Source organism: Periplaneta americana, chromosome 1 (assembly GCF_040183065.1).
Source record: "Periplaneta americana isolate PAMFEO1 chromosome 1, P.americana_PAMFEO1_priV1, whole genome shotgun sequence".
In the NCBI taxonomy this organism is placed as follows: Eukaryota; Metazoa; Arthropoda; class Insecta; order Blattodea; family Blattidae; genus Periplaneta; species Periplaneta americana.
In genome coordinates, this window is record NC_091117.1 from 78,224,350 (window position 1) to 78,240,213 (window position 15,864).

The window sequence follows — 15,864 nt, forward strand, 5'->3', positions numbered from 1 at the left end:
GGCAGAAGTTTTTCTCGTTTTCTTCCGTTATGATTCCATTATTACATTTTCATGCTATCTCTTACTTCTACTTCCACTTTCTAATTTTAAATTCATAACTTCATAACACAGTCTTTAAACTTCAATGCAACCTATCTTAATCTCCATGAATTGTCATGGAACGTTAACTGTAGTTTCAGAATTTAAAATATGCTTCGCTTATTGAATTTTAATTTCATTTACAAACAAATATTTATAGTCATCTATATAGTTTTGTAAGTCATTCGGATTTATCACGATTTGTAAAGTAGATTTTAGACTTTTCAACCACGTGTTCAAATTGATTTCTCGAAATTTTGAAGCTACTTGCAAGTTCTGTTCTCACAATGACCCGGTGTTGACATTATTATTAAGAGTGGCTGTCTGTGATAATTCGTTGGCAGTGATAACGATAATATAAAATTCAATATAGCGTTTGCCAAATGGCAAGTCTTTCATTGCAAACCCAGCAGTAATAATGCTAATAATAATAATAATAATAATAATAATAATAATAATAATAATAATAATAATACTAATAATAATAATAATAATAATAATAATAATAATAATAATAATAATAATAATAATAATTCTGTCTTATAAGTTGCTATAAATGCTGACAACTTGTTGGCACTCAAATTTATTAATTCGGTGTCGGTAAGCCTAACCTTATTTTCAGAGTTTTCAGTTTCAGTGTGTCCTCTTAACCCTTAATTCTAAAGAGACCGCAAGGGACTATTATTTTTTAAGTATTTCCTGCATTGTTTAATACACGGCGTTTAGCTCTTAGCTATTATCATATTTATTTTGATCTTTGTGAAAATTTCATGTGGAGTGGGTGGGTGTACTTTAATGTTCTGTGCATTTTTGTCTGCGTTTTTGTTGAAGTTTGCGCTTATGACATCTTCAGTCTATCGGTCTCTGAGATCAGTAATATTTTCTGCTGTTAAAGTATTTATATTTTTATAAAATAACAAGTTTGTAGTAAATTATCTTTTTCATAGATATGGCAGGCTTACGTACAAAATCTGGAGAATTGGTTTTCACCTCTGACCTGAGCATCATCCGAGAAGCAACAATGAGTAAATGAAGAAAATTAGGAATATGATGATCCAGATGTAGATGACTCTGATAATGATCCAGATTCTGTAATAAATCGCGAGGACATACCGAATGAAGAAAATAAATCCTGCATATAACTGTGCCAAATGCGCGAACGCAATTCGTTTGGAATTTTCTTATAAAATTTTCAAATTCTGTTGCTGAAAGACTAAATGATACTTGATAACATTCTTTATGGCAAGTGTGTTTCTCTGATATGTATATAATAAATTCAAACAAATAACAATCAAATGTTAAGGTAATATAAAGAAAAGAGATAGTAGTACAATATGTTTTTCATATTCTATTTTTATATTTCTAATTTTTTAAAATTTAATTAATCAATACATGTCTATAAAATTATATTCTAAGCATATCCATTATTACATCTATCAAATACATTAGCATATAATATCTTCGTACCAAAAATATATCAACAAAAGCTCTGTTTAAAACAATAGCGATCTCAAAAACCAATCTTACCATTGAGTTAGTTGTAGGAGTCTTCCGAGTTAAAGGTTAATACCTCAAGCATGCAAAAGAAACCCTTACATTTTTTGTAGTAGGGCAAACTCGTAGGACCTATTTATGATAGGCCTAAATGAGTTTCTCGTCTATGATTTTCATCAAGTCAAAAACGAGAAATATCCTTGAAATTGAAAATGAGTATCAAAATATGTTTACTGAACACAGAATCCAGATTTGGGAGTCTACAGTACTTTCTCAAAAACAGGCACATTTATCACATTGATTACTTTTTACTTTACAACTACTGAAACATTTTTTTTTATTTTTATGTTCAATGCTATTTAATGTTTCTAAGTATAACATAAATGTATGTTCATAAGGCGTTTCTTTTTTTATTTTGTAAATCACCTCGCGAACTTCTTTAACGACCTCCCAGGGGATCGCGATCCATACTTTGGACCACGACGCAACGCGCGAGAGCGACTCACTAAATATCATGCAAAATACAGGGACATCATTTTATTTTTACTTCCACTTTTATTGTACCTGAGTCTTTTAATGTACTTCACTCCCACCTCTTCTACTAGTGAACTTCCACCCATCTTCCGCACAGAACCAAGGCCGCACATGCAAAGTCGTCTTACGGTCACAGTAAACAGTACTGAGTGATGAGTATAGTACGTTCCAGAAATATGGTCGCGTTTTCCACTGAAAAATGAGCATTCACTATTTAATCATATTTTCGTACAGGTTACGCGTCCTTTTGATTACATCGCATCCCGATTTTCCTCACCCGCTTCTGCTGGGTTGTCCTAGCCCTGTTTTTTAAATATTTTCTGTTAGGAATTGGACGCCTACGTAATATTACACAACTGTTTAAAATAACTTAAATAAAAGGGCCTCGTTAAGTAATTAATTGTCACGTGATTTCCATCCTTTCAACGATCTTACGACATAACCACTTGGACGGACAGTAGATAGCATGTCTGAGTAATTTTATCTGTGCGGGTCGGGCAGAAGTGAAGACTGAAGATACGTAAGATACTGTGTTATAGAGTAGCTACGTAAAGAATTATTACAACATGAGTTAGTGGTACGAAAGACGAAACCGGAAATTAGAATTAGGTACAATAGGCTAAAGTGCGATAATATGCACAAAAGAACTGGAGCTTCTATCGAAATGAACAGCCACTATTTTCAACAATTTGTTTAAATATCCAGATTTTGATTATTTTTTAATTTTAATGCACTCTCTATAATGTATGCTACTGTGCTACAAGACAGTATGATATACACTGCATAATGAATACGTCCGCATAGATAGCTCAGTTCGTGAGTAAAAATACATATTGTCAACTCTGTATTATATTTTTATTAAAAAAAACTTAACGAAAATTATCAAACTCAAAAACGTAATATTTCCAAGTTTAGGTACGTAAATGGATGCACTAATTTTCTTCCCTCCTATACCTAGTAAAGTGATTTGTTTGTATTTTACGCCAGTATCATCAAACTCCGGTCGTGGTTTCTGGTTCTCAGTCGTTAATCCAAAGGTATAGTCAGATTAATATCAGAAATGTTAGTAAAAACGAAATGATGTCCCTGTAGTTCAAAACGCAAGGAATAAATAACTGAACGAACAAAGAGATTTTATCCAACAGCATTTTCACATTAGTACCCTACGTCTACAAGTGTACGTTAACAAGTTGTAACAATTTTGATTAAGCTACAATATTAATGTTTTCAAAACGAGCATGAACAGACTTAATGTGACCACGTCTCATTTATTTAGGAAGGAGATTTTTGAAGTTAAATAAAAGCGCGTGAGAAGATGCTCAACACGTAACGGTTTTTATTACATTATTGTATCGAAAATTTCGAATCATGGCACATGAATATGGATGAGTAGGCAACGAGTAGAATTTAAGTAATCTGCATATTTTTATTAAAAAACTTTTCAGGCTTGCGACACAGAATCAATCGCATCCTATAAAACCCTTCAGTACACATTTTATAATATAAACTTTTCAATTACAAAAACAAAGTGATATATTCAATATCACATCCGAACGGATTTAATACACTGGCACATGGGAATTATTGGTCTGACTTATATAGATTTACATATTTACAGTATAATTCCCAAATGTCATCCAAACTGATATAATTCTTACATTGCGATCCCAAGTTCGCGGATTCAAATCCGACCCAGGACGATGAGTGATAAAACTGATAACTCCTAGCTTGGCTTCTTCCTACAGAAAATTAAATTAAATTATGGTTTATTTAACGAAGCTCGCAACTGCAGATGTTATATCAGCGTCGCCAGTGTGCCGGAATTTTGTGGCACTAAATCTACTGATGGCACTAAATCTACTGATGGCACTAAATCTACTGACATGGGCCTGTCGCATTTAAACACACTTAAATGTTATCGATCTGGGCCGGGCTCGAACCCGCAACATCGAGCGTACAAGGCCAGTGCTATACCAACTACGCTACACAGGCCGACTTTTCCTATAGAAAAATGACACGCTGCTTTTAATTGGTTACTTAAGAACGCTGTATCAATTCTTATCTAATGTCGATTGAATTCGTAATCGAGAGATGTTATTGCGGTGAGAGAGTACGAGGAATGGCCATGGGATTATCTGATATTCGCCTTACAGTTGAAGAAAACTTAGAAAAAATCCAACCGTGTAATAACCTAGATCATATATGTAACAGATAACTCATCGCTATGTTGAAATCGGCAGCATTTTGAAGAGAACAACCGCCAGGATCGCCACCCGTCCGCCGTAAACGAACACGAAATAGTAGTACAGTCACTAATGCAATTCAAATCGGAATTATGACGTGACTCCTTTTGTAACAACTAGATGGCAGTGTAGTAAACCTAACAAAGGTTGTTAACTCAAAGCCTATAAGGCCGACCTATCTGAGTATATATGATCTAGGATAATAAGCACAAGCGGGATTCGAACTCACATTCAAGCGAGCCTTAAATTAAGAGTGTCGCTCACTAACGACTAGACCACACCGGTAGTCTGACCATGTTGCAAGATTTATGGAGAATAGTACAACAATTTGTTCTGAAAAGTAGCTGTAAGAACACAGCTGTTTTAATGTATTAATTACTATCATTAACAAAAAAATGTGTGCAGTTATTATGTGGCGTCCTTAGGAATTAGAGTCTCAAAATATTGATAGTGATAACGAAGACTACTGCGTCTTTCTAATTTGGTGCACTAACGCTGTAGAAAAGAGCTCAAATCACTCGAAATGTTCGTTAGGTATTTTAAAGAGGCAGGGCAACGTTAAATTATTAAAACATTTATTGCAACCTGTACACCGGTATTAATTTTAAAATATTCTTGGTATTTTCAGCAGCACGTTGGTACTGAATAATCGTTCCCATACCAGAGCAACATACTAATGAAAATCTTGTATCATCACACTTTAGTTAAATTAAGTATGTCTTGCAGATTGAAATATTTCAAAGCCTTTTTCTTAATTTGTAGTCTACCACGTTTTTAATTTCAATACATCAACAAAAATATAAAAATCTTAATATTCAAAGTAATGTTTTATCTAGGGTGAACAGACGTCCTCTTTTGTCCGGACATGTCCTCCTTTTTAGGCCTTTGTCCGGGGTCCGGACGGATTTTAAAAAAATCAATAAATGACCTCCTTTTCGTAACTTGTATGCCTGATATTTTGAAATTATCTGATTTGATGCCTTTTTCAAGTAATTTTCCTGTAGGTGGCAGTAGCATTGACAGAATATACTCTTTGCCAACGATCATAACTCTCTTTGCATACAAAGTAATATTAAATTCACATTTTGTGCGGTCTTATATATTTTGATAATAATTATAGTTCCTTTGGGTTTCATATGTAGTTAAGTGTAAAGTCATTTTATATTAGCAAGTTTTATCATAAGTAGGGTAAAGGTTGGTAATACTGTGATAGAGTAATATTGTGATAGTTCTGTCTGAGAATTTATTACAATTTGACTAAGCGAAAGAAGGACCGGTTTTGTGTAGAAACTTGTCCACGAACATTCCCTTAATACGTTGACGCATAAAAAAAACGATCTTCCTCTCGCTCAGTAATATTGTAATAAATTCTCAAAAAGAACTATCACAATATTACTCGTATCACAGTAATAACAACTTTACCCTATACTGTAATAAAATATATACTGACATAATTTTAAGTATAATATAGGCCTAAGCCTAAATCTAAATAGGGTAGATATTTTCTGTCCTCTTTAATAATTATAGTTCCCTTGACTTTCATATGTAGCTAACTGTAAAATCATTATTATTAAGTTTTATCATAATTATTTTTATAATATTAACGTACTTGTAAGTATGATAAAAGCCTAAACCTGTACTGTAAACATTTTGTAAGAAAACAGATGCTGACGTAATTTATAATATAATATTGTCCTAAGCCTAAATCGAAGTACATATTTTCTATCCTTTTTTTCCGAACACTGTCCTCCTCTTTTAAGCTTTGTGTCCTCTTTTCTATCGATGTGAATCTGGTCACCCTAGTTTTATCAGTTTTTTATGTGGATGTGAAACATGGATGATGATGATGATGATGATGATGATGATGATGATGATGATAATAATAATAATAATAATAATAATAATAATAATAATAATAATAATAATAATAATGATACAAAAAATAACTAATAAATTAAAACAAAATTACAAACATTTGTCAACTGCTTTCTCGTCGCATCTCTCTCACGCTGGTCATCTATCCAGGCGGTCGGGTTTGATCCCTTGCCAGGTCGTGATGTTATTTGTAGTGAAAAAAACAGACATTGAAAAGGATTCTTTTCATGGTACTCCCGTTTCCCTCTATCACTCCAGTCGACCTGGTTGGCGAGTTGGTATAGCGCTGGCCTTCTATGCTCAAGGTTGCGTGTTCGATCCCAGTGTGCTTAAATAAGACAGGCTCATGTCAGTAGATTTACTGGCATGTAAAAGAACTCCTGCGGGACAAAATTCCGGCACATCCGGCGACGCTGATATAACCTCTGCAGTTCCGAGCGTCGTTAAATAAAACATAACATTTAACATTTCTGTCACTCCACAAACTCTCCATTTCCCTCTCATTTCATCTACCATCTGTAATAGTAAAAATAGACAGGGCTGAACTCTTGAAGGTAGTATGGATTACCGACGCTGATTTAGGAAGGACTGGGGCTTCAGACTACTCTCCGCGAAATGGGACCTGGCCCTATTAGGGACTGAGGCAGGATGGTCCGCCTGTCAGGTTGTATTCACGAATGCCATCCGGGCCACCTGTAGGACTTGGGCAATCATCTCGTACTAAATAGTATACATGATGATTCAGGAGGAATTACAGCCATTTATGGAGTTTATTTCCGAAGATATTTTGAACAAACAATGTCTTATAAACATGGGCTCTATTCTCAATATTTTCAGAGTTATACTAATTTGAATTTGTTTGTAAAATACCTTCTTTCTTCAGTTTTAAGGGTAAAAGATTATTACAAATAGAAAATCAAATATTCAGAAGTATCATTTCTTCAACTGACTAGTATTCTGAAGATAAAAATGTATTGTTAATTCAAAAGTTGCTTCGTACAGAATTTTCTCCTTCGATTTTTAACTACGTACCCTACAAAATTACACTTTTCTTACGAACTTATCACAACACCTGCTACAAATCGCACCAGTCTTGTAATACCATAGTTATTTACGTTAAAAGACCATTATGTAGGACTTAAATTGCGAGTATGGAATTTAACTAAACGAGCCACAGCGAGTTTAGTTATCCATGTGAGAATGTTGAGTTCATATAACGGTCGTGTATTGTACAACGTTTTATGGTATTTTGAATGATACATTTTAAGAGAAAATAAATTAGTAACTGCATTTTGCATGTTGTTGGAAGAGATATTATTGAAAATTCGTAGATAAAATAACAATTGAGAAACGTCTTAAAGTCCCTTCAGACGAGGCCACTTTTAGAAGCGCTGCTAACGCCCTGCCGCTTGTGAATAATGTACAGTATTTAAATGGAGGCCTTCAGGCACAGCCACAACTACAAAATCAGTCGCGTTGCAGACGCTCTGACGGGGAATGGTCGGCTTCGCCGCTGCGCTGGTGGCGGCCACTGAAAGTAGCGCTTCTCGTCGCGATACATAGAATTAAATGGTAGGTTTCAGACGGGTCCACAGCCACGCCACTATTTTAGTGGCGCGTGAGAAGCGCGTTCGTGGCGCTGCTAACGGACGACTGTTGGGCCACCAATTCCCTACGCCTACACCGTCACGACATTATACAGGCTATATTACGACAGACAATGATATAGGACGATAATAATAATAATAATAATAATAATAATAATAATAATAATAATAATAATAATAATAATAATGATAACTTCACTCTAGAATATGCCATTAGGAAAGTCCAGGATAACAGAGAGGGTTTGGAATTGAACGGGTTACATCAGCTGCTTCTCTATGCGGATGACGTGAATATGTTAGGAGAAAATCCACAAACAATTAGGGAAAATACGGAAATTTTACTTGAAGCAAGTAAAGAAATAGGTTTGGAAGTGAATCCCGAAAAGACAAAGTATATGATTATGTGTATGACGAGAATACTGTACGAAACAGAAATATAAAAATTGGAAATTTATCCTTTGAAGAGGTGGAAAAATTCAAATATCTTGGAGCAACAGTAACAAATATAAATTATACTCGGGAGGAAATTAAACACAGAATAAATATGGGAAATGCCTCTTATTATTCGGTTGAGAAGCTTTTATCATCCAGTCTGTTTTCAAAAAATCTAAAAGTTAGAATTTATAAAACCGTTATAGACCGTTATAGTCTAGTGGTCAGAGCTTCTGGCTATAGTTCATGAGATCCTGGGTTCGATTCCCGGTTAGAGCACAGGAATTTTTCCTTAAAGAGGATTATTCCTGTGTTCGTTCATAGTCTGGAATTTAGGTTAAGTTTAGATTTAAGACCTCTCCTGGCACTACATTATCATAATCATCCTATCACATCATCGGGGTAATGTAACTCCGCCTTCCAGGCGCCCCAACCTCAGAAGTGGGTTACAATTAAGCCACGGCCAGGAGAGAAGACCAGAAATGTCGAAAAGACAACATGGTGGCATTGGATTAAATAAAACCGTTATACGTATTACCGGCTGTTCTTTATGGTTGTGAAACTTGGATTCTCACTTTGAGAGAGGAACATAGGTGCTTAGGAAAATATTTGAGGCTAAGAGGGATAAAGTTACAGGAGAATGGAGAAAGTTACACAACACAGAACTGCACGCATTGTATTCTTCACCTGACATACGAGTAATTAGGAACATTAAATCCAGACGTTTGAGATGGGCAGGGCATGTAGCACGTATGGGCGAATCCAGAAATGCATATAGAGTGTTTGTTGGGTGGCCAGAGGGAAAAAGACCTTTGGGGAGGCCGAGACGTAGATGGGAAGATAATATTAAAATGGATTTGAGGGAGGTGGGATATGATGATAGAGACTGGATTAATCTTGCTCAGGATAGGGACCAATGGCGGGCTTATGTGAGGGCGGCAATGAACCTCCGGGTTTCTTAAAATCCAGTAAGTAAGTAAGTAAGTAAGTAAGTAAGTAAGTAAGTAAGTAAGTTAATAATAATAATAATAATAATAATAATAATAATAATAATAATAATAAATAATATAACCACAGACTAGACAACTAAATAGCTGGACTAGTGCGAATTACGGATAGGTATATTATTTATGCAGTAAAATCTCCCTTATTTCACGTTAAAATAAAATAACGCATCTAAAACAATGTAAATAAATTAACAAAGAGATAAAAAAACTAGCTGATCTCAGGTTCGAACCTGAGTTCAATTACTCCACGGTCTTTGACTTTATCATTACCCTACAGACACCTATTGTAGTATAGCCTATTGGTTGAATTACGTGCTATGAATGATTTCGTGTTTGCTGCCTATTATATTTAATTTTTAATTCTTAAATACTAAACAAAAATATGTTTTATGCCATATTGTCCCTCATTTCCTTAACTTTAAACTAATATTTTTTTTTATTGTCCTGATGTAAATTATCAAACAAGGTATGGAATAGTCCTCGATTCAATCTTTTCAAAACTAATGGATGAACCCAGACTATTCTTGTATTTTTACGTCTATTCTTTCTCTGTCTGAGCAGAATTGCCAAAAGTATATCTTGTACGTCCATTTTCACTGGAAGACTGAAAAATTCTCTAAAAATTTAATTTATAAAGCAGCGCCACTAAAGTGGCCTCGTCTGAAGGGACCTTTAATCACTTACTATGACAGGGAAAACGTCATAATCGATTACTATGGTAGGAAAATAAAACAGAAGTGTTTACTACAAATGGTTTTCTCTGAGATGAATTGCATTGAAATATTGGTAGAAGCAGAACAAGAGAGACTAAGAGCTATACCAGGAAAATCGCGAGATCGATATTACAAGAAGCTGTCACTATTTTACGAATGACGGAAAAAGAAGACAGAGAGATGTTAAATGAAACGGTTGTGTAGCCCGTTAAGTGTAAAATAAAAGGTGCTAGCCTGTTAAGTCGTATTTTACACCTAGACTGCATATTAGGATGCAAAATTGAACTATAAAGAATCAAGTTGCTAAAAGTCGTGTAATTTGTAACAATTTATTGTTGTGATAAGTGTGTAAGAATAATGTAACTTTAGTTAAAAATTTAAAACAAAACTCTGTACAAAGGAATTAACGAATTAACAACACATTTTTAACTTCAGAATACTGGCCAATTAAAGAAATGATACTTCTGAATAGCCTAGTTAATTTTCTATTTATAATATTCTTTTACCCTTAAAAGTAAAGAAAAAAGGTATTTTACAAACAACTTCAAATTAGTTCAACTCTGAAAATATTGAGAATAAGTATTTATATTTACTTTTTTTTTTTTTTTGCTCAAAATGTTTTCAGAAATAAGCTCTGCAAGTGATGGTAACTCTTCGTGAATCACCCTTTAAATGGCTCACAATGGGCCAAAGCGTACTTAAGTGTAGGTCCCGTCCCGGGTCCAGGCTTCGTAAACCCAGTCAGCCAGCCAACGAACTGCAGTCTAAAAATATGGTGGCCCAAAACTATTAGCAATGAAAACCTCTAGGGAATAACAAATCTGTCTCCAATATGTCAAGAAGTTATGCAAAGGAAATTAAACTGAAAATGACATGACTTACTTCAAGAAGAGAATCAGAAAATGTTTTAAAGTAGACGAGCACTGGAATGAGGGGATTGCACGTTCGTGATGGAGTCCGTGTAAACCCCTCAACTCTTTAACGTTGAGAAACAAAATAGACCACTATTACGGAGTTTCGCAGACGAGTTCACGAAACCAGTAGAATCCTTGTGCAAATGGATCGTGTTTTTTTCTCACAAAAAACAAACTTGCTTCTCCGAGAATGGAATCCGAAAGAAGAACAAAGAATAGGAAGACCAAACAACCTACAGTCCACACCTGTGGAGTAAAGTTCAGCGCGTCTGGCCGCGAAACCAGGTGGCCCGGGTTCGAATCCCGGTCGGGGCAAGTTACCTGGTTGAGGTTTTTCCGGGGTTTTCCCCTCAGTCCAATACGAGCAAATGCTGGGTAACTTTCGATGCTGGACCCCGGACTCATTTCACCGGCATTATCACCTTCAATTCATTCAGATGTTAAATAATCTAGATGTTGATACAGCGTCGTAAAATAACCAAATAAAATAAAAAAACAACCTAGACAGGACAACAGAAAGAGAACTTAAACAGGTAGACAAATCGTGGGATGTAGTGAAGGTGATGGCTATAAATAGTATTCGATGACGAAGATTTGTTGTGATCCTAAGTTTAAATTGGGATCTCAAGGAAATTAATGATGATGTTTTTAATTGCGAAGGGTATGTACTAGAGATGAACAAAACTAACTGCCGCTCTCGCTCGCTGTGTTTGTTGCATGTGTCTTTCGAGCTCGTCTCGTCATTCTCATGCGCTTCGAGTCTCGCTCATCATTCTCGAAATAGCATTTGGTCGGCGTGGAAAGATTTCGTAACTTTGAATAACATACATAATTGAAATGAATAACATTATACAGTATATGTTTAATTGAGACAAAAAGACAAAACAGGACAATATCACAGTTATCAAATGTTCTAGTTCTATTATACGATATTGCCTACGGTTATATAAAAAGAAAAAAAAAACAATTCTCAAATAAATTTGCATTTCTAAGAAGCATAAAACATAAAGTTAAATAAAGCGTTAATATCTTTTTACTTGAGATTGTACACTTGGTCTCAAACATACGAAAAAAAATCCTAGCCTTTTAATAAGGGCCTAGTAATTAAATAAAGATTGGGGAAGGGATTATTATACACTGAACGGTAGAGATGTTTCAAATAGGCTACTTCATCGTTTATACATATATGACAGTTGCCAAACTAGATAAAAGTTCAGTCTGGTATAAATAACTGTGGCGATTAGAGGCTGTTTGACGTTCGAGAGTTGATCATTCCCTAAGTCCCGAAGTCACAAGCAGTTCACGTCAACGACGCGACGTAGACAACATTGTCGTGCGGGTTTTCGGCTTTGCGGGCGCTGTTAGTTTTGCTTTCTCGATCGTTGTTCAACTCTAGTATGCACCAAAGAAAACAGACACAGTATCGTGACTAAAGTCAGCACCGCCTACTCAAATGCCATTGGTTGAGCTATCATTATCATCATCATTATCACCATCACTGTCACCGCCAACATAAACAACAATAGTTGAATTGTGTATTTTTAAAACAACATCACGCAACAATTTGATTATTTCCAGTTTGCTGTTTCAGAATATACATAGATATGAGGGTCATTACATAAATAATGCACAGGTTGGCAGAACTGTGAAGTGGATGACGCAACATGAATGAAAATTGTGTCAGTTGCAGTTGAATGATTAAAAAGGGGGGTGGGGTTGCCACGTAAAGATTCGATCTTTGGTCTCCAATCGTCACAGCACCCGAGACAAGTGTAGGCGCCATTTCTAGCTCTCGTTACCTAAAATAGAGTATACAAAGTTTTTTGAAGTTCTATAGTGTAGAGAAAATTTTAGTATTTTTAACGAGATACCAATCAATCACTCATGCCCTTTTAAAACTAAATAATAGATATCTCTGTCAGCACTTTTTCACTTCATCTTCCGTAATACCAAAAAGAGTTGTGTTAAACCATCTACAACGATCAAAGGACTGAACAGTCACACTTTTCTTATGGGCCTCCAGCGTGGACCAGTAATTGCGCCACAAAATATAGCTTATCCATCCTGAAGGGTTTTAATCAAGCCCAATGAAATTAAATATTTGAAAAAAAAACTGAAGGATTTTGTGCCTGAAGAACACTTAGAATTCTATAAAGGGATTTTAAGGAGGTCTGTAAACAATTACAACCAAAGAGATGAATGAACGAAGTGAAATAATGACTATTTTTGTGGCTTGTTGCAAATTAAAATCAGACAGGCTAGCCGTATAGCAGTTTTTTTTTTCACCTGACAACTAAGCACTCTTCCACTCTTCGAAACGTTGTGCTACAAATTTTGAAAATTAGCAATGGAGAAAGTCCAAACAACTCAACCATTGAACTATTCACAGTTGCTCTCCCCACCCCCTTCATTCAAATCAAATTAGAAAGAACCAGTCTCTAACACATACCTGCACAAACAGCGCTCAACGAGCGCGCGCGGTCCTTCGGAGCGGGAGAGCGGTGTTTACCGCTCGCCGAAACGAAGAGGAAGACACGTCAGAATGACATAGACTTTCTATAGGTAGAGGAGAGGGAAACGACCACTCAGTTATCTAGTGGAGTGCAGTGTGTAGGCCTATTCTCAGTAACTATGTCACATTGCTTACCTACTGCTACAGTACAGTATGGAGGAATCTAAGAGACGAAACATAGCATTTAACGATTTACAGCTCGAACTTACTGATATTTAATGTGACCTAAGGGCTAAAGATCGTTTGAATAATACTACTAGTCTGGTTGAGTTTTACAAGACTGAACATTAGCAATAATATCCACGACTACACAGGCTGCCTGTGAAAATGATTGCTATGTTTGGCTACACATTTATATTTGTGAGCAACTGTTTTCTATAATCAACTTCAATAAAGGCAGATATCGAACATATGTAACTGATGTTACATTACGATCAGTAGGCTACTGTTCCTTTCAACTGCCAACAGCATAAAACCTCGTTTTGATGTACTGATAAATAAAATATAACAAAATTATATTGTACATTTAAGTACGTAGCTATAGAATTTCTATTATTTCTGTAAAATAAATATTTATTTATTAATTAATAATAGTCCAAGATAGTTTTGCAAACACTGAACGGCAATTCATTTCATAAACACTCGTAATAGTACTTCACCCCTTCTTCTAGTCCACCCTTACACAGAGCGCAGCTAATATCTGCATTCCGCTCGTGAGCTGTGAGCCGGCTCGGAGAGAGCAAACCTTGTGCAGGCCTGCTCTAACATTTAACTACTAACCTAGATCTTATATGTAACAGATAACTCATCGCTATGTTAAAATCGGCGGCACTTTGAAGAGAACAACCGCCAGGATCGCCACCCGTCCGCGTAAACGAACACGAGATGGCAGTACAGTTGCTAATGCAATTCATTTGGGAATTATGACGGGACTCCTTATGTAACAACTAGATGGCAGCGTAGTAAACGTGACAAAAGTTGTTAACATCAAAGCCTATAAGGCCGACCTATCTGTTACATATATGATCTAGGCTACTAATTAGAATAATGATAAATTAAAACAGCATTACTATCTCTCGTCTGAGAATCAAATTTGAACCATAGAACTTGGCAATTTCAATATAATTTATCACATTTTATTACACATCTTGATTACACAACTTTTGTCCACACCTGCAGAGTAAAGGTTAGCGCGTCTGGCCGAGAAACCAGGTGGCCCGGGTTCGATTCCCAGTCGGGGCAAGTTACCTGGTTGAGGTTTTTTCCGGGGCTTTCCCTCAACCCAGTATGAGCAAATGCTGGGTAACTTTCGGTGCTGGATCTCGGATTCATTTCACCGGCATTATCACCTTCATCTCATTCAGACGCTAAATAACCTAAGATGTTGATAAAGCGTCGTAAAATAACCTACTAACATAGACAACTTTTAGCACTATATCACACGGAATATATATGTCCTTCTCGTGTTAAATTTTGCTGTACTGGTTAACATGTTTCAACCTGTTATGGGCCATTTTCAGAACAGAATTTTATGCGAAAATTCGAACCAATTCTGAAGATAGCCCATAACAGGCTGAAACATGTTAACAAGGTACGGGAAAATTTAACACGAGAAAGATATATAATACATATTCCACATTTTATTATTTTAAATTTTAACAGTTTTTTCTCAATTTCCAAATAAAATATGTCTGTTTAAATCAATTCTATTCTAGCCTGTTCCAGCTCCTTAAAGTTTATCTCGTCATCTCTTCTTTAGTCTTCCCAATTTACCTTTTTTCCTTTTGGGGTGTGGATGTTAATTATAGACAATTTTTGTCATGCTTTCTTCTGGCATTCGTTCTACATGTTCCTTTCAGTTTCGAGATTTTTATATTATTTTTATTGTGCTCTTCATTGTTAATTCAAGAATATCGCCATTTTTCTTTTTTGCAACATAGTATCTCGTGCTACGTTTCTTAGCAACTTCATTCCCCCGGTCTCTATCTTGTTTTTATCTTCTTTTCTTCAACTAATTTTTCACATTAATATAATAAGACTGGTAATGCCATTACTTTATAGAATTTAGATTAAATTACTTTAAGAGCTTTTCTTCTTATGAATGAATTAATTTATAAGTTGTTTTGTATTACTTATCCACGAATGCTATGTCAGGTCGGTTGTGCGATATTTTTCTGTCTGGAATGATGCCTCTGTTCCGAAATGCTCGATCCTTGTTTTCCAAAGCATTACTGGAATATTCTCTAAATATTTCAGATACTGGTATTCGACAATTACAAAATGTGCCAGTATTCCCGATACAACAGCACACATATTTAATCGATGTGACGTATAGTTTATATTAATGCACATATCGATGGCCCAGAACCAGACTGTTCCAAGTCCATTTTACTATTTTTTTTTTCAGAAGAGCTATTCTAAGCTCCTGACATTCAAAGCTTCATGAAATAATTTG

The 15,864-nt window shown here is 35.4% G+C and overlaps 1 protein-coding gene across 4 annotated transcripts in view; it reads right to left on the bottom strand.

Moving 5' to 3' along the window:
- The window catches only part of LOC138697058 (anoctamin-7-like), a 496,507-nt gene that overhangs the window by 74,787 nt on the left and 405,856 nt on the right, over positions 1 to 15,864 (bottom strand). The gene's annotated exons all lie outside the window — the stretch shown is intronic.